Raw genomic sequence first — 26,546 nt, 5'->3', positions numbered from 1 at the left:
CACTCTGGTTTAGACTTTTAAGACATGGAATATTCAGATCTATCTATTGTTAACGCACAGATATTTGAAGTGGAAAAATGTGAGTTTAAGAACAAAGTATTAAGTAATTTTCTAATGGCCATTCAGGAAGCCAATGGCAGAGATTTTCCAGCAACTATTTTCCAATACCTTCTTACTTAAACTTCCACTGTTGTCATGCAGTTTTATTTCTCGTGTCTTTCCCAAAGAAGACAAAATTGGAAAATAGCTTAGTTGTACATTTAAAATATTGATTTTCAGCAGCAGTTAATTCTCTTCTCTTAGCCTTTTTTTTTGATATATGCAACAAAGTTATTTAAATGCATCCCCAAATGTAAAGAATTATTAGTTTCATTTTTTTTTCCTTCTTTTCAAGTTATCTTTGATGTCTGTGGCCAGAACTCCAGTGCTGCTGAAGCCACGGCTTGAAGTACTTTTCCCAAGACTTGTGCCATTTCAAACATTCCCTTAATATTAAAACAAATGAAAATCAGGAGGTATCTAATTGTTCTGGTTTTGATTTTGTTAATAAAATGTGAAAGGTTAAAATGGAGCAAACCATTTCTTAAAGTTGTAGCCATAGAAGCACCAAGGCTTCAAAGATGACTTGGAAATGAAAGATTAAAAAAAAAAGTTACAATAAAGCACAATATTTAAAATAATTTCAGGACCTCAGTTTCCACTGAACTTGAAAGAAGTTTCGTGATGACTTAACTCCTCATAGAACCAGGTCCATGTTGAATAAAAGCATATGAGGATTCTGCAGTAAGGCCAGAAGAAGTATGTGTTGTGTTCAATATGCATTTTGCAAAGGAATGATGCTTGGACATTAAGATTTGTGCCTATTTTTAATGCAGTCAACCAGTCAAACAGATTTAAATTCACTGAGGACCATCCAAATGGTCTGAATAAATCTTTATTCACCTCAAATCATGTTCCTTATTCATCTTGTAGGGGCAAAAATCACTTGTTTCACTAGTCTCTCTAGCACCACAGTCTCTGTCCCTTCCGATTTCCATTCCCAGTCACTAACAGTCTGTAGGACTGTTTGAGTGCCTCTGTTACTGCTCAGGGAAGCATCTGTTCACTGAGGCAAGATTTCTTGAAAGGGAAACCTATTGCCACAGATTAAAAGAACTTGTTCATTAAAAACAAGAAAGATTAGTTTCTTCTTTATAGAAATTAAAAGGAAAACTAGAACACTGCCTATCCTTTCCCTGTCCAAGTTGTCAGATCCTTTCCAACACTTGATAGTATGCAATTTAATCCTGTTCACAAGAACCAAAGTTAAACCTATAGAAAAGAACCAAAGTTGCCAGTTGTCACTACAGACATAATTTGTATTTCAGCGGGGCCTGGGCCTTTCTCTATTTGAAGCAACTGGTCAGAAAATAGGCGCTCAGTTCTGCAAGGTGCTGATAAGATACAGAAATGTGAGGGAGGTTCATATGAGCAAAACCTGAAGGCTTTGGTTCTGAAAGGGTGACAGTCTAAGCTTTTTCACTTTAGCTGTGCTCTCAGTTTGGAGTTCTTAGTTCAGTGAAATGGATGAAGATTATTCAGATGAGGCCAGCTGGGACCCCTGACATAGAGAGCCAACTATACATTTAAACAAGATACCCATGTCCCCAGGTATGGTATATTTTAAGATACCAGATTATATTTTAAGATACATTATTAGTAGCAATGAAATTAAGGAACTTTTTTTTCCTGGTCAGCTCTGGAAAATCTTACATAGATTAGCTTTTTGAGAATGAGAAATTGAATGTTTACAGGGAAAAAAAAATTCTTCTGATGCTGTAGTCACTGACAGTGTGCATGACTGCTTTATCATAAAGAGCAAAACCTCTTTCAGGATACAGGTAGCCATTTATTAAAAGTGGTGATTAAATGGCTGAGATAGTCCTGAAGCAGAACAAGGTTTAGGTATTGTGTTCTTTTTAATCCCACAGCATGCTCCCTTGTAAGTGAAGTGGTAATTTCTTACAGGCCAATCTGAGTCAATAAATGCTTTTAAGCCCCTGTAGACAAATGCTATCTACAGTGCTATTTTGATTTATTGATACTTAGCTGTTGAAGCAGGTTTTTTAAAGTACACCATTTCATATCAGTAGGAGAGCTCTGTTGCTTCTGCTATTATCCATCTTTAACTATTTATATGGCTTTTGGGTGGGGTCTGAGTATCTCTGTCTGCCATTGCAGTAAAATACTTGGCATTGTCTCTGAAAAGCCAGTGTGTTGGCAGCATCAGTCATTTTCTACCTGAAAAATTTTTCAGGTCTTAATCAAGGTAGAAGTTTAGAAAGAGCAGTGACTGTAGAAGGACAACTAAATCTTTCCTGTTAAGCAAAGACCCTTATTCAAAGTTCATGGAAGGAATGATGATATCTGAGTCCCAGTAGAGGAACTGCATATTAGAGGAACAGGAAGGAGAGGTAGTATTTAATTACCTCTTATCATGCAAGAAACACTATAGAGTTTAGTGCAATACCGCTTTTGTTAGTATTATTTTTAATTAGTATTATTCTTGCATGTCAGGAATTCTAGAGCATAATTATAAACATCTCCTAAACTCTACAAGAACAGCTAGAAAAATCCATAGGAAGAAGCCAGATCTGTATATCATGTATGATCTTTTACTGGTATATCAATAGAAATTGATTTAGTTGTTTACATTATTCATCATTATTATAATTTTCTATTAAATGAGCCACTCTTTCTGTCACATCTCTTTGTGATCTGCACCAGCATCAATGATTGTTTATAGCTGGGATACATACAGTTATTAGGGGAAGCAAATAAATATTTCAAAGCTATTTAACCTGTTTGGTCCTGTTCTTTCCACTGGTGCAACGGGTAAACCAATACAGAGTAAAAGTGAATTCATCTCATCTACACTTTTCCTTGCTTGCTTGTCAGTAAAACCCCTGTTATGGTTTTTGGTTTGTTCAGAGCACTTAAAAGCCTCTGTCGCAACTCCATCAATTCTAAGGTGGTGTCTCCTGTTTCTCTTTTCTCCTTTAATATAGAAAGTCATACTTCATGTAAGAAGCAGTTTTACACATGAAGATGGTGTTCTTTGGTAACAGAAAACATGCAGGATTTACAAGAATTGTTTTTCAAGAGATCCAGACGGACAACATTGGAACCCAAATTCAGTCTATATATGATGAAGCCAAAGGAATTTCTCCCCAGTGCCCTAATATTCTGTTTCATTGTCATTTGGAAGAAGGTATCTTTTTGGCAAAACAACACTCCACCTTGAAGTGGCAGATAGAAAGACAAATGCTGAAACTGTTCACAGGAGTTTCAATTAGTGTCACTGTTGATGGGTTCCATTGCCTATGCAAGGTTCAGCTGAACAACTAAGGCCCTAAGTGGCATGCAAGATTGCAGAGTAATTAAACATTTTGTTGCATACTATAAATAGCTCCTTCTGTCTTCTCTTCACAATAAATGCACTGGGAACATAAAAAGAGATGTGGAAGATTTTGCTCTTCTCTTCTTGCTATGGATACAGACCAACAACTTTACAGATGAAAGACTTCATGTTCTACCATCAATCTCTGGAGCCATCAGACCCCTGTGAAAAAGCACATAGAATGACCAATTTAAAACCAGAAATCTACCTGACAAAATGTCAGGCAAATACATCATGAACACCACATGACTTTAGCATATCGGCTGCTGTTTGTTGCAAATAGGTGATAAAGTGTGTGGGGTGGTCCTGAGGGAGCATATGGCTTAAGTTTTGTGTTCTGTTTGATCCCACAGCATGCTTCCTTGAAAATTAGGTACTTGCATTTACAGGATACAGATTTAGAACATTTGCTAAATGTCACAAAGTCTTCATGGATTTCCTGCACTGTAGCTGAAAGCTGAATCATTTGAAAATTTGTAAAAAGATTGGATTGCCTTGATATTGCTAATCATTTCTATTTCTAATAATTTCACATTGTTTGATCATTTACAAGATCAAACTAATTGATAAGTCTAGCCCATTCAACTACAGAAAATAATTGAGGTCCTTTTCTAAAGCCGGGAAGGTCAGGCCAAATACTAAAAATGTAGACTACTGTTTCTGGCTATCATTGACTGTGTCAAATAGTGCTTGATTCAGCTTACTTTTCACTGAAAGCTTTTTTTTTCCTGTCCATTAGTTTGATCCATGCATTTTATATCCATTTATTTGGATAGATAGTTCTTTTTTGCCTCCTACCTTTGGCATAATATCTCAGGAGACTATGAAATAGCATGTGGCAGTTGTCACTACCGAAACCTACACTTGCTAGCGGAATTGAGTTCCTTACTTGAAAAGTAATTTCATTTTATTTCTTTGCTGTACCTTTGACTTAAAGAACAATGTACTGTGTTTATCTGAGAGGAGATAGACAAGACTGTCATACCCACCCAATAGCTGTATGTGCTCACAGCTCATGCTTGTGTGTACACAGGTGGAGCCAATTCCTCCACCCCTAGGCATACATATCTCATACTTAATCCACTCTCCTGTCTGGGGAAAGACATACTTCTACCTTCCTCTGTCCTTCCATAACTCTTTGTGACAGGTATATGTAGAGAGAAGATAGATACATGAAACAGAAGGCTTCTAAAAGCTGTGGTCCCTGATGCCATCCAGCCATCCCTTCCACCAGGCAAAGAGCCAAAGGAGGGGCTGAAGGAAGTTATTGGAGAAGCTTATGTTGAACAGACAGACAAAAATGCATGTCCCTAGAGTTTAACCTGCAAATTATTTCAGATTCTGAACCATGCTGCTGTTTGACCTAGTTGGATGTGATGAGATACGGTCCTCCCTGTCCTGTTTACATGGGAAGGAAGTTCAGGTATGGAGTCTGAAGGCAGCTGTGGTGTGTTGTCACAGGACAAGACCTACTAACACACTACTGGGAGCACCAAACCTCAGAGCAAGAAGCTTGTAGACAAGTAAGAACTTGAAGTCTGCAGAATGCCAAGTGCCTTTGGTGGGAAGCTGAGCTCGCTGACTTGAGTTATTTCAATGGATGAAACTCATTTCTCCCTTCCTTCCCCAGAAATAATTTGGCATCTTGCTTTGTTGGAGTAGGCCAATGACACTTGTTATTGTTACCTCAAATGGTGTTATGTGGATGTGCTTATGTTTGTAAATGGGATGGGGCAAAATTTTTAATGAATATCAAAATCACCAAAAAAATTCTTGGAAACCAGAATTATGTGAAAAAAATTGACTGAAATAAAAAAAATGTGTATCTGGGAATATTTTGAAGTGCCAAGAACTTTGCTTTGACATTTTCAAGTAAAACTGCTGTGCTTCTGTATCAGACAACATTTTTAATTAAAGATAATACAAAAAATTTAAATCAAAGAATGAAAAATATAGGATTTAAATAATTTTGAATATGTAACAGAATAAAAAGTTATGGGCTGAAAAACACGCATGTTTTGACTTCCTAAAATGCTAATAGGGAAAGAGTTGTTTCTCTTCTCTCTCCAAAAGAGAACTTCTGCTTTCATCATAACTGATTTTCTTCCCTTATATTTTGGCAGATATGTGAGGCACCAGACTGAAACCTCCCATTATTTGCTAACCTATGTACATAGGACACTTCAAAACAACTGGAGTATAACTGCCAAATTTCATTTATATGTTCTTAATCACTTTTTTAGTTCCTTTTTCAGGTGACATTATCAGATGGGAATTGCTATTATTCTCTGTGGAAACAATTTCCTTTCCTAATAACCTTTATTAGACACTCAAATATCAAAGATAAATGTAATAAATAATAGTAATCACATGGTAAACTAAGATTTTTTCCATTGATTTCAGTGCAAGTTTAAATATTTTTTTTAAATCGTCTTAATATAAATAGGGAAAAATATGAAGAAAGATGATGCAAAACGAGCAGACCTTTGAGTACAGTTGCAAATATTGCTTCATTACTATGTCAGAGGCCTCTCCACACAGCTTTATATCCCACAATAAGTCTATTGTTTACTGTAAAGACTCAGCTGTGGACAGAAATGTCCAAATAAATAGTCATAAATGATTAAAGACAGGTTTTTTGTCTCTGAGATTTATTTTTTTATGAATATAGTTCATAGTACTTAACCTTACCAGTGATCCATAGAAGAGAATGAATGAAAGAGTCATGTAAAAGTCTTTGTGGCTCACATTTGCAATGGGAAAAATGCCCTGTATCATCATTGAATGAAAGTTAAGGATGGAGCAGGTAGGTGATTACTGGAGCAGAGAGCAGCTGCAATACAGGGTGGAGGGAGACCAGACCTGGTCTGCTCAGTGTTGAAGGGTTGTATTTGAAAAGCCAGAGGGATACTTGTAAGACTGTCAAACGGCAGTCTGTGACCTTGGATTGAGGAATTCTGTCTGCTAGTTGAATCGTGTATATAGCTGTAAAGTGGTGATATATTTGTGTCTGTTCATTCAACCTTAAAATCGGTTAGTGTTCAGAAACTTTTTTATATAACAGCAACCTGTAATGGAGAAGACACTTTCACTACACAGCTACACACATGCTCATTATTATGTTAGTGATGTTCTTTTCAGCTGTTGTTGTATCATTTGAGAAATAATATTTTTCTCTTCAAAGAAGGAGAAAGCATTTTTTTTTCTGGAAATTTCATCTACTTAGTGAAATAAGAGTAATTTATGTTCTATAAAGTATGTGAAAGTACATACATCTTAGTATTACTTAGTTTATCTAGACTTGTCATGAAGTCTCTCTCATGTTGTGGTATTATTTAGTCATAAATTCAAAGTTGAATTTGTGTTTCTTACAGAAAAATCCTCCCCAAGCCTCATTCCTCCACAAGCTTCACTTCTGCTAGGATAGAGTTATCTGCTGTCTTGCTCACTCTTGGTGTAAGCAATCAGCAGAATGATATCATCAATGATATTATGATTTGATGCTTAAAACAGTCTCCTCAGAAGCAGAAAGCAAAGAATTGAAACTTACTTCACTCTGAAGTGATCCAAGTATTCTTACTTCCTGAGTGCAGTAATCTCTGAAGTATTACATGAAAGATTCTTTTTTTCCTGAGTTGTTTTAAAAAAATCTTCTAGAAACAAGTCCTGCACAGTTTTTTGGTTGTTGGTTTGTTGGGTTATTTTTTTAAATTATTTGGGATTTTTTTTGTTCCCCCCTCAAAAAAAAGGAATTAATGTTTGTATGTCTGTGTGGGATCTGGTTTGAAGATTTTAAAATAGTATCAGATGTCTTAAAAGATGCACCTTACCTTAAACACAATGCAAAATATTAGCTGATGTTCTTTGGTCTGGTTTACACAGGTCAAAGCAATCAGTGATGTCACCAGTCTTCAGATATAGGAATTGAAGTACAGAGCAGAAGTATATAATAAAAAGATTGTAATGTTGTGATCTTTCTTGTTATATTCCTATGAGCAGTAAAATAATTTCGAGAACTAACATGTAGTGTGATCCAGGCATTCTTGGGTACATTCTTGGATTTGTGCTTGCAAACATATTCCCTTTTTTAAAACAAAACAAAACAAAAATTCTCTTTATCTGAAGGATGAATGAGCCCCTTCAATACACTGTAAACGTTACCCTGGCTGTGATCCAAGGGTTGTGATGTGGAAGGAATAAGTTGCTTAATTTCTGCATTTGAAGCCTTTGTTAAAAAATGTTTTAATCTTTTCTTGACTCCATTATAGTTTAAAGTCTGGTTTAACATTCCAGCCGGGCCACAACAAAGAGCATCATTGTTTGACATGCTTTTTCTACAGAGCCTGTCAGATGTGCTGCATTATCTAAACAATGTTGGCAGCAAGTACACAAGTAGCAAGTGTGAATCAAATCAAAGATGTCCTCAAATCCGGACTCCAAGCCTGAATGTTCCCAGACTCCAAGGGTACAGAAAGAGTGTCTGGTTATCAATAAGCATAACCAATGATAATCTAATAATTTAGGATTCAAATGCAAGCCTTGATGATTTTCTATTTGTGGGGAATAACCCGCACTTTGTGTTTCCATCCCACATTAGAACCACCAAAGTAGGAACTATTCAACTTTGTTCTTTACCTCAAACACCCAAAGAGGGGTTGTTTGCAGAAGAATATTGTCTGGTTCTTGTTGGGACATATGAGTAAGTCCCAGTGCACAGAACAAGCAGTCAAGCTACGGTCTTGGCTGCTGATCCTCTTGCACTGCCCTCAGCCTCACCTTCCAACCTACTCAGTCCTGCTTGGCACTGTCGTAGCGTCAGCAACCACCTTGATAAAACCTGCCTACTCAGCTCTTTGGGTGAGTTTTTCCTCACCTATTTCCATCTAAATGAATTAAGCCAGAAAAAAATCTCCCATTTAAACTTTGAAACTGGTCTGACTCACAATGAGTAAAGTGGTTTTGGGACTGATTGTATGAACAGTTCAGCCTGAAGGTCTGAGGAACGCAGCGCAGAGAAGCCAACTACGTTATGTCTTTGATGCCTATGAATATAGGCACCTTCTGAGTAAAGAAAAGTACCTGTGAAAAACTCAGAACATCATTATTTTATTTTATTGCTGTATTATTCCTACTTCCAATGTGTGATACTTTGAAAGAGATTTTTATATTTTAAAAATAAGGTTTTGAAAACATACTTTAATACAAGACACAGTAGCCTTAAAATAGGTTTTAATGAGGATTTGTTTCGGGAATAATTTCACTAAAAAACAAAATCGAGTGGTGAAAACAAGATGAAATATATTCAGTGCAATTAACTAATACTAGCAAATATGAATTGTGATTCCATATGTTTGTCATGCAATAACAATTAGTTTGAGGTTCTGTGATAGTATTAGAACTTTTACTGTGGGAGGTGCCACCATATAATACACAGATTAAGGGGCCAGGATGTGGTAGATGCTAACCGAAGATTCCGGTCTTCACAACACAATAAAATTAGTTTCAGCTGTGTGGCCTTAGAAGGGATAAAACCTGCACTTGATTTCAGCACACCACAGCAGGCCAAATCATGCCTCAACAGCCTCTGTGAAAGAAGGAGATCTTCCCTTTACCACCTCATTATTCCATGTTGTCAAATATTTTACTTTCTACACTCACAAAAAGAAACCCTAATTAATTGACTGCTATACAGCCTTTTGCTACTGTGACTAAATTTAGGCATAAGTAAGGTCTCATCTTGTACTATCTTTTAGTATTGTTCTTCAAAAGACAACTCTCACTTTTACATTTGTTTTCTCTTAAACAAAGAAATACATTTTACATTGTGATTAAAATACAAAGCAATAAATTCAGCAGAATTACATGATACAATATCAATACATGATACATATTCACCAGAAATCAGAAACATGCCAAATTCAGTTGTTCTTCAATGTCAGGTCTGCAGTCTTGTAAGGAGTTAAGAATAAATTATAGAATATGTAATTATTAAGCAATTTCATTAAATGTTATATCCATACACTTATTTTTCAGTGTACTTCCAAAACAACACACAAAATTTTATCACTTATGTTTGAGCAAATGAGAAAAAATGTTTTCTCATTGTTGTATGAAATTTGATTTTGTGCTCAATAACAAAGAAAAAAGTAAATTAAATGAAACATAGATATTAAGGACTATTTATCTTTTTTTAAGAGTTGAAAGATTAGACTTCAAAATTTTGTCTGTTTCTTGGAGAAAAAAAAGCTGGTTCAAGTATCTAGGATGAAAAAAAATATTCTTGCTAACAGTAAGAATAAGTTTGTTCATTTAAGATGGATTTTCTAACTCTTATTTCCGCTCTCCTTCAGTTTTAGTTATATTTTGTTGCAACAATTAAATGTAGCAATACATTTAATAAAAAGATCATAATGAAAATGGAGAAAGACATAAGAAAATCTTCAATATAATAAAAATGATGACAGTGTGCCAAAAACTGTGTATGTATCATTTCATCAAATTTGTAAGCAGGTCAGCAAGGTTTGTAAGAATTACTGATTTTAAATTAAAACATTGCGGTAAAACTAGATTCTTTTATAGTTCAACCTCCTTATTTATTTTAATACTGTAATTATTAGTTTCAATCTTCTAAAATATTTTAATTCTTGTTTTCAGGAACTCTGCCTTTCAAATGACTTCTAAATGCCAAAATTCATAGGAAGGAGGTATTTCCCTAGAAAAGTAAAGTCAACGTCGGTGAAGCAGGGCAAGAGGAAACTCAAATTAAGAACAAATTACCTGAAGAAAAGAGATTTATGAAAATATTTGTTAGCGTTGTCAACATGATTTGTTTTCTTCTGCCTGAGGGAAAACCATGGTTGAGCATTGAATATAGAAGAAAAAAATTTATGTCCAAGTTCTTATCCTAACTTCATGTCAACTCACAAAGAGAATAAAGACTTGCAGTTTTCCTTTCCACTAGCTTTGAAACTTTTAAACAAGTTGCATTTCCAAGAATTTTCATGGAGTTATAAATGTGATTTCTCTTGTCTTCAAATGTGCTTTCCCTCTCTGTTTCTTTGCTAGAATTTTCCTTAACTTAGCAGCATAAAGAAACAACCAAAACAACCAGAAGCTTTATAGTCAATGACTAACCGAATAGGCTTTGTACAGTGCATCTGGAAGAACAATACACATCCTTTTATCCCAGAACTTGGAGCACTCTTCTGGGTCTAGAAACAACTTTTGTCTATCATGAGCTATGTGTCATCCAAGTAGAAGCACACACAGTATGCAAGGACTGCAAATGCCAATCTCACATCTGTGGTACTTCATCGTCAGAGTGATGAAACTTTCACTTCAGACTTCCTTTGCTCATCAGAAAAGGATTAAGTAGATGGACAATGTAGCATGATCAGTGCTGTAGGCACACATTGCCAACTGTGCCATCTGCAGACACCAGTCATGAAGAGAAAGTTGTCAGTACTCTTCCAGCCCTACTGATTCTGGAAGAAAGGCAGTCAAATCTTGAACCACACAAATTCCTCTTCCTCCACATCAGTAAATCTGGTATTGAGCATGCACGTACTTAATACTCAATTTCTCCCTCTGTCTCTTTTCAGAAGAGGAAAACAACCTGCAAAACCTGTTTCCTTCTTAGGCAAAAGTCAGCAGGGTGGCTGCTGACTCAGTACTTAGATTATTCATGTGCAGCCACCATTAGAAAAACCCAGAATCTCATGTTAATCACCTAGGGTTGCTATGTGTGATTCCAATCAATATTCCAGCTTCAAATTATATTAGTTAATTGTGACCAAAAGTTATGACATTTTTACATGACTATAAAATACAGGTAATACATCTGCCCTCTTAGATGGCATCTCTAACAATTGCCATTGAGCAGTAGTCCTTTATTGAAAAGTCTGGTTGGAATTTAATGGAACTTGTGTAAAATTTTAAACTGTAATTATTTTAATCTTGCTTCCATGGCAGATTAATGAGGAGAATTTAACATCATCCTTTCTCATTGATCTCTTTCAATTTATTTCTGCAATATTTATTCTCATTCTATTTTAAGACTGGTCAGAAATGACATTGGATTAAGTTAGCAGATATGGAAGAAATCAGGTAACTGCCTCGAGTATTTTGATGTTGTGCTAAATTGCCTGATCACCAGCAGTGACCAGATGATGCTTTGTTTTTAAAGTGCTGGAAAACTGGCAATATCCATATGTCTTACACAACTGAGTTGTTTTTTTGAGTCACAATCCACTTACACAGCATAATCTTACTGGCAGAAGGTGGCACAGACCTCAACAGCCTCAGAGGAATTTTCAGACCAGAGCTCCAATCTCCATCAGGCAAAAAACTTTCTTCTTCACAGGAATTACATTTTCCCCTGCAATTTGAAAGAGACTAGAATTCCCAGAATAGGTCATTAGAAGCCATAAGCAAGGCTGCAATTTTAGAAGTGAAAAATGCAGCAAGAAATGTCACAAAAGAAACTCCTAGGTAGTAATGGCTTGAAAAAAATTATCTTAGTCACAAGAGAGTTAAATAACTCACTATAAAGCTAATCTTCTGTGATTTTAGTGGGAATTAACATATTTCACGCTTTCCATGAGAGGTTTAGCACAGTAGAGAGGAGACAATCAGTCTCCCTCCACAGGGAAACATTTCAGACAGGATGTGCAAAAGGCACATTTGTATTTTGAGGTGTTTTGTGAGGGCAGTTTGTACCAGAAGTGAAGAACTCACACACCTGTTGTGGGAGCTCATTGTGCCCACCTAGTCTCCTGGAACTTCTTGCACATGGGCCAGTTATGGTCTGACACTGAACCAAGATTAATCTGACATCTCTCTGATAACATCACATTATCTACATACGTATGTACCTGTTAGTGCCCTACTTGTCAGGCTTTCTGTCTATATAACTGTATCCATAACTTTTGAGCCTGTTGGTCAACCTCAGTCAGTGAGAAAAGGATGTCAGAGATAAAATTCCACAAGTTTAGCAGAAAGGTGTTGCTGCCCAGATGAAAAAGCACTTCTTAGCATACTCCATTTAGGGACGGGTTTCAGATGAGCTCACACCATGGGAGGTAGATGGCCTAAATGCCTGAATTGTAAGAAATACATTTAAGTGATGCTTACACTTTACCAGACACCAGAGAATTCAACTGTGAGGCACAAATCCATAGGAAAGGTGTCATTGGTTCTGCACAGGGATTTCCTTGCTTGTACTAAAAGCAAGGATGACTTTCAGTGCAGTTTCACTTTTAGCCAATATTATTTATTTATACCACACTGCAAATGTAACTGGCATTTTACCATTCCTCCAGCGTTTCTACCTTGAGGAACTTGGCCTGCAGGTCAAAATGTTGTCCTCAAATTCATTTGCTCTGGGAATGGTTCACTGTTAACTGGATACAGGAAGCAATATTTCCACTGAATCAGTCAGAATATGTGCCTCTCTGTGCCATGGTGTGATAAGAATTCATGATGGGAATGGATGGGAGGAGCTCTCTGACACTCCAAACTCTGAGATTTGTACGGGAGGCTCTGAAACAGTTGAGTCAGAAAAGTGACTATTTTGAACTCACAAGCAACTTTTATTAAGAGATATTTGTATTTCTTGTTGCATGAAGCCCATTTTAAATACATATTTGCAGACAGTTAAACATATTACCACCTATTTTACAGAAGGAAAAAACTCTTCTAGAATAAATCAACATATCCACTCCTACCTTTATGGAATCAAAACATTAAAAGAAGTGTGACAGCCCCACATATTGACCTTGAATACTGCCTTTCTATGCAGGGTTCAATCTTGCCAGATTCTGAGTGCTCCTGATTCACTCTGGAAACTGAAAACACTTCTCATCTTGTCTGGTGATCAGCACCTGTGTCAGTACAGTCTTTCTGCACAATTTCTATCAAAGTTAAACAGGCATATTGACTAGGCATTATTACTTAAGTAATAAAAGGGCTTGGTCATTTTACAGAAGATTTCAAACTAGAACAGCTGATATAGCATTACTTCTGTGTTGTAATAAAAATGAGGGGTATTATTATAAATACTATGGCATATTAATGAGTGCTTTTATGGTAATTATTTCAATTGCTCCATCTTTAACAATGTATTTCCACCTCTACTTTGATAAAGGAAAGTAAATTTTCCTGGTCTCTCAAATGTTCATCTTCACATTTTTCTGTAATTTAAAACTATTTCAAGGCTCTTTTGAATGGAAAAGAGGCTATACAGCAATACTAAGTATTCCAGCCATAACATTTAAGCACTGGAATCCCTTGCACTGGGTTGAATATTTAAATATTTTCTAAATAGAATGCTAGTAGGCTCCGATTAAGGCATGTGAAAAGCATAGTGTAGGTAGATCAGAATATTCCTAATGTGTCTTAAACTTACCAAGATGAGATTCTCTCAGTGTTAACTCATTAGCTTAGCCAGTATAAAAGGCAAACTCTACTAACATACTTACCACATATAAGAGTATGCCCAAGCTAGGGGAAAAAATGTATGCTTTGACCACATACCAGGCAAAAAGAGATGCAGAATCCTAGTGAAGATACAGTTTTTATGTGTAAACAAACTGAAAAGAACACTGGGTAAGAGTTTAAGGATTACCTTAATTTACCAGAATTTAGTCAAATTACATCTTCAGTCTTCACTACATGTAAATGAGTTTAATCTTCACCAATGTACAATAAAAACGTAGTTTTTATGTCTAATGGAGACAAGGAGTCAGAACACTATAACAAGCTTGCTTAACTAACAGCTTTATCACTGTATTCATAAGACTAAAATTTTCAGATGTGTTGTCAATTTAGCATCCTAAACCGATTTTTGCTCATTATTCACGTGTTCAAGAAATTCTTAATAAATTAGGCACCTATACTTATGGACGAATTAATACTGATCTTTCAGTTTAAGCAAACTACTCAATTTCACTAAGGAGAGGTTATGTCATCTGTGATGTGAAGATGGAATATTAGTATACAAATATATATCTTAATGGCTCTAAATAACTATGGAAAAGATGAAGAGAGAAGAAAAAGTAATGCCTTTCTGTTCAGGAATTTCTTGTTCTGAGGCAAGCACCATGGAAAGCTTTGAGTTCCACTATCTCTTCTCAGCTGTCTTTTTTTCAGGGGGAAAAGGCAAGGCTGGTATTACTTCTTGTACTTATGGTTAACATTGTAATAAAGCCATTTGCTGCTAAAGTCCATCTAGACTCCTTCTAAGACAAGGTAGATACTGGTAGATACTTTCTCCATAAAGCACTTCTTCCCAGCTGTATGAGCTCATTGGAATTCCTCAGCTTTCTTCAGCTTCTGCAGAAGTCTGAGCAACAAACTTTGACTAAACCTTTAAAAGATCAAAGTCAAGTCTTGAGGAGCAGAGGTGAAGAAGGTCCACTGGCATAAATAGCTTATAGAGGTGTTCTCTGCAAAGTGCAAGGAGTGTTTTACAGTAAAAAGAGATGTAGTTTCTTCTTTTCACCCACTGAATGTGTAAATAATATAATGTTTGGGACATATCTTGAGGAATTAATTTTAGTATTTTTAAAAAACTTATTTTGGTATTAATCCAAGAATGTTTCCTCAGTAATAGCAGATCTTTCTTGTCTGATTTTGACCTTTACAATGTTTTACTAAGCTTTACATATATATTTAAAGACAATGAATTCTGTTACCAAAAAAAAAAAAATCCTTTGAAGTGCAAAACTGAAGCATTTCTAGTCATTTCTGACCACCTCAAAATACTTTATCCCTTATTATTTTTTGTCCTTTCTTTGTCTTTTATTTTTTTTAAACAAAATATTGTGAAGAATCAACATTTGTAAACATTTTGCCTTGAACCAAACAGCATTTTCCATTCGGGAATGGTCTTCATTATAACTTGAAAGACATACAAGTCAATTGGGCGCTGGAAGTAGAGGGAAAAAGTGCAGGTTTTACTGTGGCACTTTCTTGGCTGTTACTACAAAACAATGCAAAGAATATTACATCAAAATTGAAAGGTGCCCTACTTCATACAAAGAGAAGGTATTAACAGAAACTCATCCTTGTCCTTATAGCTCATTGTCATGTGCTACCACTTTGAGAAAAAAAGGGTGCAGGAAAGCAGGAGAAAAAAACCTTTTCAAATCAAACTGAAAATAAATCCCACGAGGAAGCCCCTCAGAAACACACATTTGGTGGCATCGGAGAGCTTTGGAAGGCTCAGTGAGTTACAAAGAGATGATGCTCAATGCAAGAACTACCTCAGACTCTAGTTCAGAAATCCAGCAATGAAATGAGGGACTGGGGCCAGAGGGCTGGAACAATCCAACCAAAGTGGAACAATAACTTGTCCAAGCACACATCAGCACTAAAAATTAAGAAAGCTAAAGGTTTACATAATTAAAGGTGTGGCTGCTCCAGAAAAGTACATGAGCCCAGGGGGATAAAGACTGGCCTAGACCAAAAAGGGTTACTTGGTGATAAATAACTCTTAGAAATGGTAATTATGTTATGCCCTAATGTTATTTACTGCTTAATATTGTTCACTGTGACTCCTTTAATTAATCTACCTGACATTCTTACTAACTCTTTCCTTTTATCCTTTGCTGAGATTAAAGGTCCTTTTTATCTTATTGCTTTTATGTTCATTCTTGGATGAATCCTGTATTAAATTAGATGCCCGTGTGCATTTTGAGCACCCATGGCATTCACTTTTGGAGTTCACAGCAAGATTATTGCCCCTTCTAAAATTATTAAAAGTTCTTGACATTCTGGCATTCCTGATCACTTTGAAAGCAGTTTACCTAAGACAGAAGAGAAGTTCCAAAAGCGTAACATTTCCCAGTTCACAAAATCCTTCAGAGCAACTGCTTATTCTTAGGCTCACAGAAGTCCTCTGTACTTTTTTCAAATAAAGATTTCTCACTAGGCTCTAAGTCACTCTGAGAAGCTATCTAGTTAAATTACTAAGTAATTTTCTTTTGTTAGTTTGCCCAAAAAACTCAGGAGCACCCCACGTTATTATTTCCCAGGACTGTTTTTTCTCTCTCAGGATATCTTTGAACTGCTTTTAATTACTCTGACTGGTCAAGCTCTCTACTAAAAATGCTCCAGTTCCCTGAAGCGGATCCTCCTGATGACTTAGGTAAGAAATAAATATCATTATTTCACCTTGTGGTAAATTGCCCATGATCAGCTCTATACTGCAAAGCATCATCTCATGGCCCTGTATAATTATGGTGGCTAGTTCACCAGCAGCATTTTATCCTGCAACACATACTCCAGGGTAGATTAAACAAATGACTTGTTTACAAACAGCTTAATGAGGAGTAGCTATGACACACACAACTGTTTCCTTTACCCCTGCATATGCAAAGGAGTTCACTTCCTATTTTCTTTATACAGATGGCACCAGCAGATTCCTCTGTGGAGGCCTCTCACTGCAGCAACCTTGCAGCGACAGAAACCCACGTCCCACTGGTTTGCATCTGCCAGTGACTCCTCAGTGAGGGTGTGACAATGGCTGGCACTGCCCACCTGATAGGAGACATTGTCACTTCCCTCCTCTTAATGTGTAATGGCACTTTATGCCTGTGTGGTATTTTAACCATTTTAAACCATTTATAATAACAATTTCTCAGTGGTTTCTTCACAAAATGTGATGGTGAGCCAGATTGTTGCTCATTCTTTTACCTGGCTTGCCTACCAAAGTAGGTGCTTTGATTTCTAAGTTTTTGGCTGGGGTACCTCTTTGTTCTGAGTTAATATAGCACTGGGTGCAAAGGGAGATCTTGCCCAGGGGTAGAATGGTTAGACATATATTCTCTGAAAGTACTACTGACAGTAATAATAATAACAGCAAAATTTCTTCAAGACTACCACACATGGGGAGTAAGATTGTGGTCAAAGGATAAGTGTTATTAAATTTCTGATGAAATAGTGAGATGCCGCTGTGGAAAAAATCGTTTAAATGCAATCTTTTTGTTCAATTTCTGTTTTATCAAACATAACGAAAATTCAAATTAATTGAAATGCATGTTTTGTGATTATTTTTGCCATTCTTGTGAGAGTTTTCTACAATAAGTCTTCAACTGAGCTGATTTCTGTAACCTACCTAAATGAGAATATTACTGTTATATATTATCAAACTGTTGAACTAAAACATGCAGACATCCAGAATTTTGATGTAAAACTGCAGAAAATGTGCAGTGAATGTCATCTTTAGAGCATATTTTGTGATCATCATCCCGTGGGGCACTTAGGTATCTTTTGTTTTCCATATTACATATACTTAAAATATATAAAGCAAAATGAAATTCAGAAAAGATAGATAGCAAGCCACTTGCATGACATTAGAACTCTACATTACTACTGCCACAATAATACCCAATACCCAAGGCTATGAGTAGTGATAATCACACTACGCCTAACATAGGTTCTCACTAAATTGATAATCTCTGTTCTGATGCCTACTGATATTAAATACCAATAAAATTTGGTCCCTTGTTGGGAGATACTAATCAAACATATGTTCTGCCATTCTGATCTATCTCTACTATTATCCTGTAATGATGATACTCCACAAGGCGCAGGGAGCAGTACACAGCTTGATTCATTTCCCATTATCAGGTAATACACAAACTGTGTTTACTATAGTATGAAATTTCTGTGCATGAAAAAGGAAAATAAGAAATACAATAGTGTTAAAAAAAGAGAAAAAGCAAATGGGAATAATGTATAGCTGCTAGGGTGAGAATTGTGGGCTTAATAACCATGAGTTTAGGAAAGACTGAGAGAGCTATAGTTGTATTTTATTGCTTATCCCGTCACTATGTAAGATGACTTGTGACAAGGTAAAGGTGATGAATAGAAAAGGCAGCTGCATAGCAGAGTTGTATTCTGCTGGTGTTTTCTTATGCTCCATAAAACAAGAGAATAAAGCCTGAACAATTTGCATCCAATTCAGAAATCAGAATGATAATGCTAATACCAAAAGATACTTTGAGCTCCTCTCTCTTGATTCCAGCTTCATTTTTCCCTTCCTATCATTCTCTTATGCTACAGGTACTTCAGTCTCCAGGTTGCAGGTGGGAATGGCTACAGACATAGAAGCTGCATGATTAATGTGCAGTGAAGAGCAGTTTCACCGAATGCTGCTCGTTGTTATCAGTTCACTAAAGAGCTGGCTCTCTTACATTCGTAAGAGAAAAAATGTGACAAGTACCTCTGCACAAAAAAAGTGAAACAAAGAAAAGTACATTTGCTCTGCAGGATAGGAGCTCTCAGAAACAGTAGCCCAAGCAAAGAGTTTGTGGCAGTTCTGAAATGATATGGTAAGATGTTAACAACCTTTTATTCTGCTTGTTAGGCATTGCACTTCGTTCAGTACAGTCAACAAATCGATGTTATATAAGTCAGTGTTCTGGTAGGCTATACTAAGATGTTTCTCAATTTCTGTTTTGTTCCCTTGGAAAGAACAAGTAGCTCTTAGTCTTATTTTTAGCTTTTTGACCCAGTGTTATTCTATATCACTTGTAGACTTTGTCCATTTTTGCAGTACTAGTCCCTATCTTTACTAACCAATGCATTTTAGATGTTAACATGGCTAGAAATTGTCAACAGCTATAGTCTTGAAAAGCTGAATTAAAATTGGCCACATTCATGGCTACAGTTCCTCCTGGGGCCATAGATGCTTGTCTTAGTTTCGGCACTTTGTACAGAAGAACAGACTAAAGACGCTAACCCAGACAGAAAACTGCAGTTGCAACAAGCCCAGGCAAAAAGGATGAGGGGACATAGCAAGCCTCAGCAAACCCTCAGACTCTGTGGGCACCAGTTCAGCAAGCCTGGGCAGAGACTCAGAGATAGGGCAGCCTCTCTGTGCAGACCTGCAGGGTCCAATGTCTGCCATTGAAAGCATCTGCATTTGGCATCAATTTTTCAGCCATGGCTGGTGGAGGAGAACGGGCTCTTGTAGGATGTGATTCACTTGCAGGATGTGTTTTGACGACCCAAGTACCAACAGGCACTCCCACAGCAACGTTCATACCATTTGTTTTTCTCCTTTTTTTCCTGTTTTTCTCCATTGATACCATCATTTATATTTGATGTATAGGTCCATATGCAGAGTTTCCTAATTTTTCTGGTTGCACAATTTTGAGGCAGACCATGGGTTCCTGACACAACTGATCAGAGGTGTTTCATATCTGAAGTTAAGAGCTTGGTAATGTTAGATTCAATATTATGTCTATTTGCAATAAGTGTTGAGGTGCCAAATACCTGATCCAGGCAACTGGACTTAGTCTTAAGGTCCCCTCATGAATGAGAGAAGGAAAATGGGAGCACGACTTCCCTGCAACATCCACATTCTGCAAGGTACTCTCTGTAGCAGTTGTGTGCAAAGAAGGGGCAGATTCAGCATCAACTTTCTGTTGTCCGCTAGTGCTCTCCTATTAAAAAATAAACTTTACATGGCTGTATAAGAAAGAAAGAAACATGAAGTTTAACAAAATATGAAAGTTCAAACATTTGTTAAAATAACCGTATTTAAGTAGTTGTTTGAACTCATATTCACATGCAGAATGCCCCTTCATCGCAAATGAAAATACTTATCATCTGTTCCCCCACAAAAACTTTTCAAAGAAATTGGATTCTCTTTGTTGAAAACTGAATCCTGGAAAATATTTATTTTTACTATTGAAAATCCCGTTTTGAAAAATATAATCAATATTTGAAAACTGACTATTTTCCTGTTTTCATTTATGAGAAATGTCAGCATAAATAAGAAATTAAAAACAACCCTTTTTTTTCTCCTTTCTCAGATTTCCCATGAAAAACAAATGGTATTTTCCTTCAACTCTACTGGCAACAGAAATGTCAATATAGAAAACCTTCAGGCATCAGACTGGGTTTCTCTTCAAAAGCACAAGGTTAATGAGCATATTGAGAATTGTCAGGAACTTACAAGTCTGAAGAAACCTCAGATCCATCTGCTGGACTATTTTCTTGATGATTCACAGAAGAGTGAAAGGTTGAATTACCAACCCTCGCCTTTAAGAGGATAGATAACACTTTCTAAGTCTCTGATGATCGATCCCTCCCAGAACCAGACTGTGCAACTGGCTTCTGAGATGTTAGAAATTCCCTGGGGGATACATATGTAATCTCAATGTTAGAAAGCTTCGCTTATCTATTGGTCAGAAATTATTTTATTGATAGTAAATAAAACAAGACATTAGAATTGAGAGGCTTTGAAAATGTGTCATCAAAACACTTGTTTTGAAATATAATCCTAAGAAATATTGCCAGTTTAAAAGAGACGCAGTAACTTCTTTGCTATCATCACCACCCCTTACTCAGAACTATTATTTGTTTTTCAAAAAGCTATTTAGAAAAACCAAACAAACCAACGAAACAAACAAAACACACACACACACACCCCCCCCCAGCTGCAATACATAAAATTCCAAGTGCTAATGGCTAAAGATAGCCTTATGGGTGGGAAATGGTAAAAATAACTGATCTTCAGAACATCCTCTCAAGTAAGAAGCTGTTGCTTTGCCTGTTTTGTAGGGTGGAAAATGTTTTTCATAACCCCATTCACACTAAGAAGAACTATATGTTCTCAGTGGTACTAAATTTGAACAACTGCAGAAGTAGTAACTTGAATGTAAGAAAAGATACCATCCATTCTGCATAAAAGTGTCACTGCCCAGCTCAGTGACACAACACAGCCAATGTTAGAGCCTGGATCAAAACAGAATTCAAGTGGTTTTCTGAAACTCTTCTAAATAGTTGCATTAATGAATATTAAGCTTCTTTGAACAATATGGAACTGCTTAATAAAAACCTCAAATTTTTACTTTAAAATTGTTTTTTTCCTCATATCATGTGAGTGACTAAATGCACAGTGTTCTATATGCACAGAAATATGCTATTTAGTACAGTTAACACATAGTTGTATTTGATTCAAAATTTGGCATTTCCCTTTTCCGTCTGAGCTGTATTTTTAAATAAAAACCTGTCTTTGTCTTAAAACACAATATAAAGCTGCCATGCTAATCAATTAATAACATTTATGATCATCAGTCAAATTGTCTTTGTTACACTGATTTTTATCATGTATCATTGTTCTGTATGTGTACCTGATTATTATCAGCCTGCAGGACATGTCTGTGCAGAGACTGGGATAATACACAGTAGATCCTTGCAGACTGCAGAAACTGAATTGAAAGCTCTAGGCACTGCTGGAGCACCACATCACAGAATAGAAACCAGCTAAAAGGTCGTGCTAAGATTTCTTCATGTAATCTTAAATTCTCCAGAAACTTGGGACTACCTTATGTATCTGCACAAACAGACACAGTGAAAATCTTGGCAAATAGTAATTTTCTGGATTTACTGCGTGACAGGAACATCAGGTGGTAAGTTAAATAATACAAGGCACAGAAATTGAGTAAAAATCTTCCTGTGAGCCTGCTCATCACAGACATGTGAGCAGCTGGTTCCCACTGCAGTTCCTATTTTCTTCTAAACCTCCCCAGCTGGGATAAGTGAAAGCCTTATCACAGTCGCTGACAATCTGGCAGCCATCTGAGATAGGCTGTGAGTCAGTCCCCCATACAGCAGAAGGAATAGAAACTTCCTTGTGCAGTATTGGTAGCCAGCAGTACCTTTTCTGCTTTGATTTCCCATTTCAGGGTACTGTACCTTCTCAGAGAGTGCTGCGTCTCAGTATGGACAGCAAGGGAAGGTTACACTGGTGTCTCTCATGCACTTAATAAAGGTTAACATGTAAAGTCTGAGTCTGTGATCCTCCTCAGGACATAGCAGCTTTCCATATGAAAGGCAAAAGGATCCTCCTACAAGATACAGGATCAAAGAGTTCAAGACTCACACTGTCTCTGTAAAGGCTGGTGGTGGCATTCCCATATCCACATCATCATCAGTGCTGGAATATAGAGGAGATAGTCATGGGTTTGGACACATTGAGGGCCTGATGCACAAGTGTTCAGCATCTTCTTGAAGGGGCCAGATTTGTGAGCTCCATCAGCTTGCAGTGAGGCACCTCATGCAGGCCAGCAGGCAGGGTGCCACCCCCTACACTGGAAAGGTGCTGAATTCTGGGTACTGGATTCTTCAAAAAGTAAAATACATATCAAATGAAAGAATGGATTGAAAAACACTTTTCTGGTAGATTAAATAATTCCAAGTGTACACAGAAGAATGGTTTACTGTGGAGAAAAGAAAGATATCTGTGCAAATACATTCATCTTTCTATAATTATTTATATTTATATATAAATATATACTATATAATTAATATTATATATTATATATATTTGTATGTTAAATATATCTAATATATTATATTAGATATAAATATTTATATATTTACATATTAATTCCAAGACAATGGCAGGGGAGGGCATGAGGAAGTGGCAATGGAGGGGAAGGAACTAAAACAAAGCAAAGAGAAGATGCCCAGTAAATGGAACAGTTTCTATATGACAGTCAGGCAGAGATATCTACTTATTTAAAAGGTTGATGAGACATATAGGTGAAATGTTAAAAATGTTAAAAATTCCATGCAAAGACTGATCTGGCAGCCCCACTCTGACGAGATCCTCAGTGACAAGTCTGGCAGGTAATCGATGGAGATTTGCTAAGGCACGTGCTCAGCAGGTACTTAATTCCTCTGTAATCACAGCTCAAATGAAGCTCACCTCCAAACCTTGCTTTATTTTTTTCAGAATCCAACAGGATCCCTACAAACATAAGAAATGTAAAGATGCCAGGGTACAAGTGAACAAGAAACTGACCTCCTTTAATTCATGTTACTTGCAGAAATCTGTGAGTATTCAAGAAATACAGGACTGGGACCAAAGAATGATTTTCTAAATTATACCAAGTGGAATATTCTGTGCATCTGAACTAAATATCCTCTGTAAATACATAGCTGGCAGACTTTTGCAGCATGAAAGATATATGTACCCGTATATGAGTGTGTGTGTGTGTGTGTGTGTATGCATGTTTACATGCACAGGGGAATGTTAAATTGGCTTGTATTGGTGCATATTTAAGCAGGAAACATGAGTAACAGGTATTACCACTAATAAACTACTGAGTTTAGAACTGTGCATTTTAAACAAAACATTATGTTTCTTGAACAACCATAAGCTGATACAGATTTTTCTCAAAAACACCGAGTCAAGTATTAGAATTCTTTTTCCTTGGTAACATGAGTATAATTTATGTCTCCTTAACAAAAAAGTTGGGAGTCTGTTCATCAAGCAGATTGTGTCTGGGGGAGATTTTATGCTAATAAGTTAGAATTCTAAGTTTGATTTACTTGATCGATAATATGAAAAGAGTAACAGTGAAAAAGAAATACATTTTTAATATAATGCTCTGTAGTCTCTATAGTAAACCAGCAATGAACTATGAAATTTATTTTTTAGATTTCATTAGGATTGTATTAAGATGTATGAAAAATTATTATCCATATAAGTAAAATAAAGAAAGATCTGTCTATTGTGATGATTACAATATTTTAAAAAATCCTTAGAGGTTGGAGTTTCCTGGCAGGTTAGAAAAGCTGGCTCAACTTAGTCTCAAACTACAGTAGATGCAGTAATTCATAGCATCTGAATGGTAAAACAGTATTCCGGTATTTAAATTAGCCTTTAATAGATGGCATGAATCATATTCGTACTCATGCTTTTGCACATTGGACTGCACTGCCAGAAATGCAATGTTCTTGGTGACATTGTTTAAGGGTCTAATCTCATATGCTGGTTCAATAAGCTTCCAAGAGCTGCAGAAAATGAAATGGGGTACACTGAACAAACTAATACAAAAAGAACTTACTACAAATAAAGCATTCCGCAGCTTTTTAGATAACTTTTCCAGAAGAAGATAATTTTGAGTTACATTTCTATCACAGCAGCAGTATACCAAAAATTATGCTTAATGAAAAGTAGAAGAAGATGACAAATTGTATTCAAATCCAAGCTAGTGAGTTCCTGCAAAATAGTAAGTTTTAACCATGACTATTTGTAATGTGATCAAGTATAATGTAAATTTAATGGTTTTCAAGACACAAGCTATTAAATACCATACAAACCTGGTAAATCTATTTGAAAAGTCAGTTGCTAGGTCCTAGATCTTGCTACACTTTCAGAAATTGCAAGTTTGATTTCCAGCACCCCAGTCAAGATTCAGAGCTGCAGCAAAAACAATGACTTTCTTTAAGGTTTTACATACCAGTCAGGAGAGTCACTATTCCAGGAGATTGCCAATATATACAGAGACAGATACGTGCAAGGAGGGAAATCCCCATAGAGGGAGGAATGAGGGGCTGTTTCACCACTGTTAACCTCCTATACCTCAGTCTGTAGCCAGCCCAGCTGCCATGGCAGAGCTGTGACAGCTTTGCCTGAAGTCATTCCCCAGCCATTGGCTGGACTGAGACTGAACTGAAAGAGGATAAAAATATACTGCATAGGAAAAATATTAAACTTTTCTTCGCTGGGGAGCAATGAAAAATACCCAGTAGACAATAGCACCAGTAGACCAAGTGATCCATAAATAAAAAAAAAAAAAGAAAAAAGGAATTAACTGCAGAACACTTTATCATGCTGAGCAAAATGCAGACTTCTGCAGGATATAATAAAGCAGTCACAGCATACCTGTCTCACCAGCTTTGCTCACAACTCTCATAGACTATGTCCCCTCAAGCATCAGCAACTAAATATTTCTCTGCATATTCAGCTGAAACTTTTATGAATTTTTAAGATCTTGGGCTTAACATATTCATGAAGAAAATTCTTGAACTACTGTTAAAATACATGAAAGAATCAATGAACATTCCATGAAAAACCACAAAGGTTTACAACTCTGAAGAAGGTATTCATATGCTCTCATGCAGACACTGGGCATCCCCTCTTCTCTCATGAAACCTATTCCACTGCCTCCTTCAAAAACAAGTAGAATCAGTGGAAACATGGCACTGGCATACTTCCATAGTTGCTACTGTACAGAATAATCATGCCTTTACACTTCCTACCTATTTCATGGAATTTCTGACACAGGATGCTTAACCCTATCTCACTATGATGTTTTGGCCCTGGACCCTTTTTTAGCAAACACTGTATCTCTGTAATTTTGTTTCCAATCTGTAAAAAAAGATCTAGAGAGGTTATATATTTCTGTCCTGTGATATCATCAAACAGCAGAATTGCAAAGCTACAATTTAAAGCTGGATGCTGAGTAAAAAGTCAGTTTAAATTACCCTGCTTGGCCAGTGAAAACAAAGCCTTGGAGTGTAAATGTGGCTTCAGAACAAGCTATTTAAGCTTTTTCTGTTGAATCTGATCTACAGGAAGATTATTTGGGTGAGCATGCCTTGCTACCAGACAACATTACTTTCACATGACTACTGTTCTTTATCCAAAGATGGGTAAGAATATCCAAGAATATCGACTGATGTCATATACCTTTTTTTTTTTAACAGTATTTTATATAACCAAGATAGGGTAAATCAAGATTGTCAAACCAAAAGAAAAAAAATCCTTGTGAGAGTAATTTCTTCTAACACAGAAACGGCTTTTTTATTGTAAATAAAACCAATGCCATTTTCACTCCAAAGCTCCTGTGCCTATTTCCCTACAGCATTCTTCCTGAGATCCTTCCCAACTATTTTCCCTTAAAGAAGCTCATCCTAACAAAAATCCAACTTGTAAGCATTATTAACACCTACATTGGCTGTAACAGTCCAGGAAGAGTAATGACCACTTATCCTGCCAAGGTCCCTGCTATACTGAGTTTGTGGGATACACTATCATTTTGAGAAGGATAGGAGAAACACGAGTATTTTCTTACATGACATGAAGATTCATACCAGTATATTGTTGTTTCTGAATTTATGTTTGTGAAAGCAAGAAGACATACACCTCCCTAAGACCAAAGCAAAATGTAGCATATTTTTTATCTGCCATTATCAGTAAAGTAAATAGTTAAGAATGAAATTAGTTGAAACAGTGGGCCAAAAATTTTGATTAGAGTCTTTGCACCTAGGTCTTAAATTTAAGATATTAATACAATAG

Source organism: Manacus vitellinus, unplaced genomic scaffold (assembly GCF_001715985.3).
Source record: "Manacus vitellinus isolate BGI_N305 unplaced genomic scaffold, ASM171598v3 scaffold_1_pilon, whole genome shotgun sequence".
In the NCBI taxonomy this organism is placed as follows: domain Eukaryota; kingdom Metazoa; phylum Chordata; class Aves; order Passeriformes; family Pipridae; genus Manacus; species Manacus vitellinus.
This window is presented reverse-complemented; position numbering follows the sequence as displayed.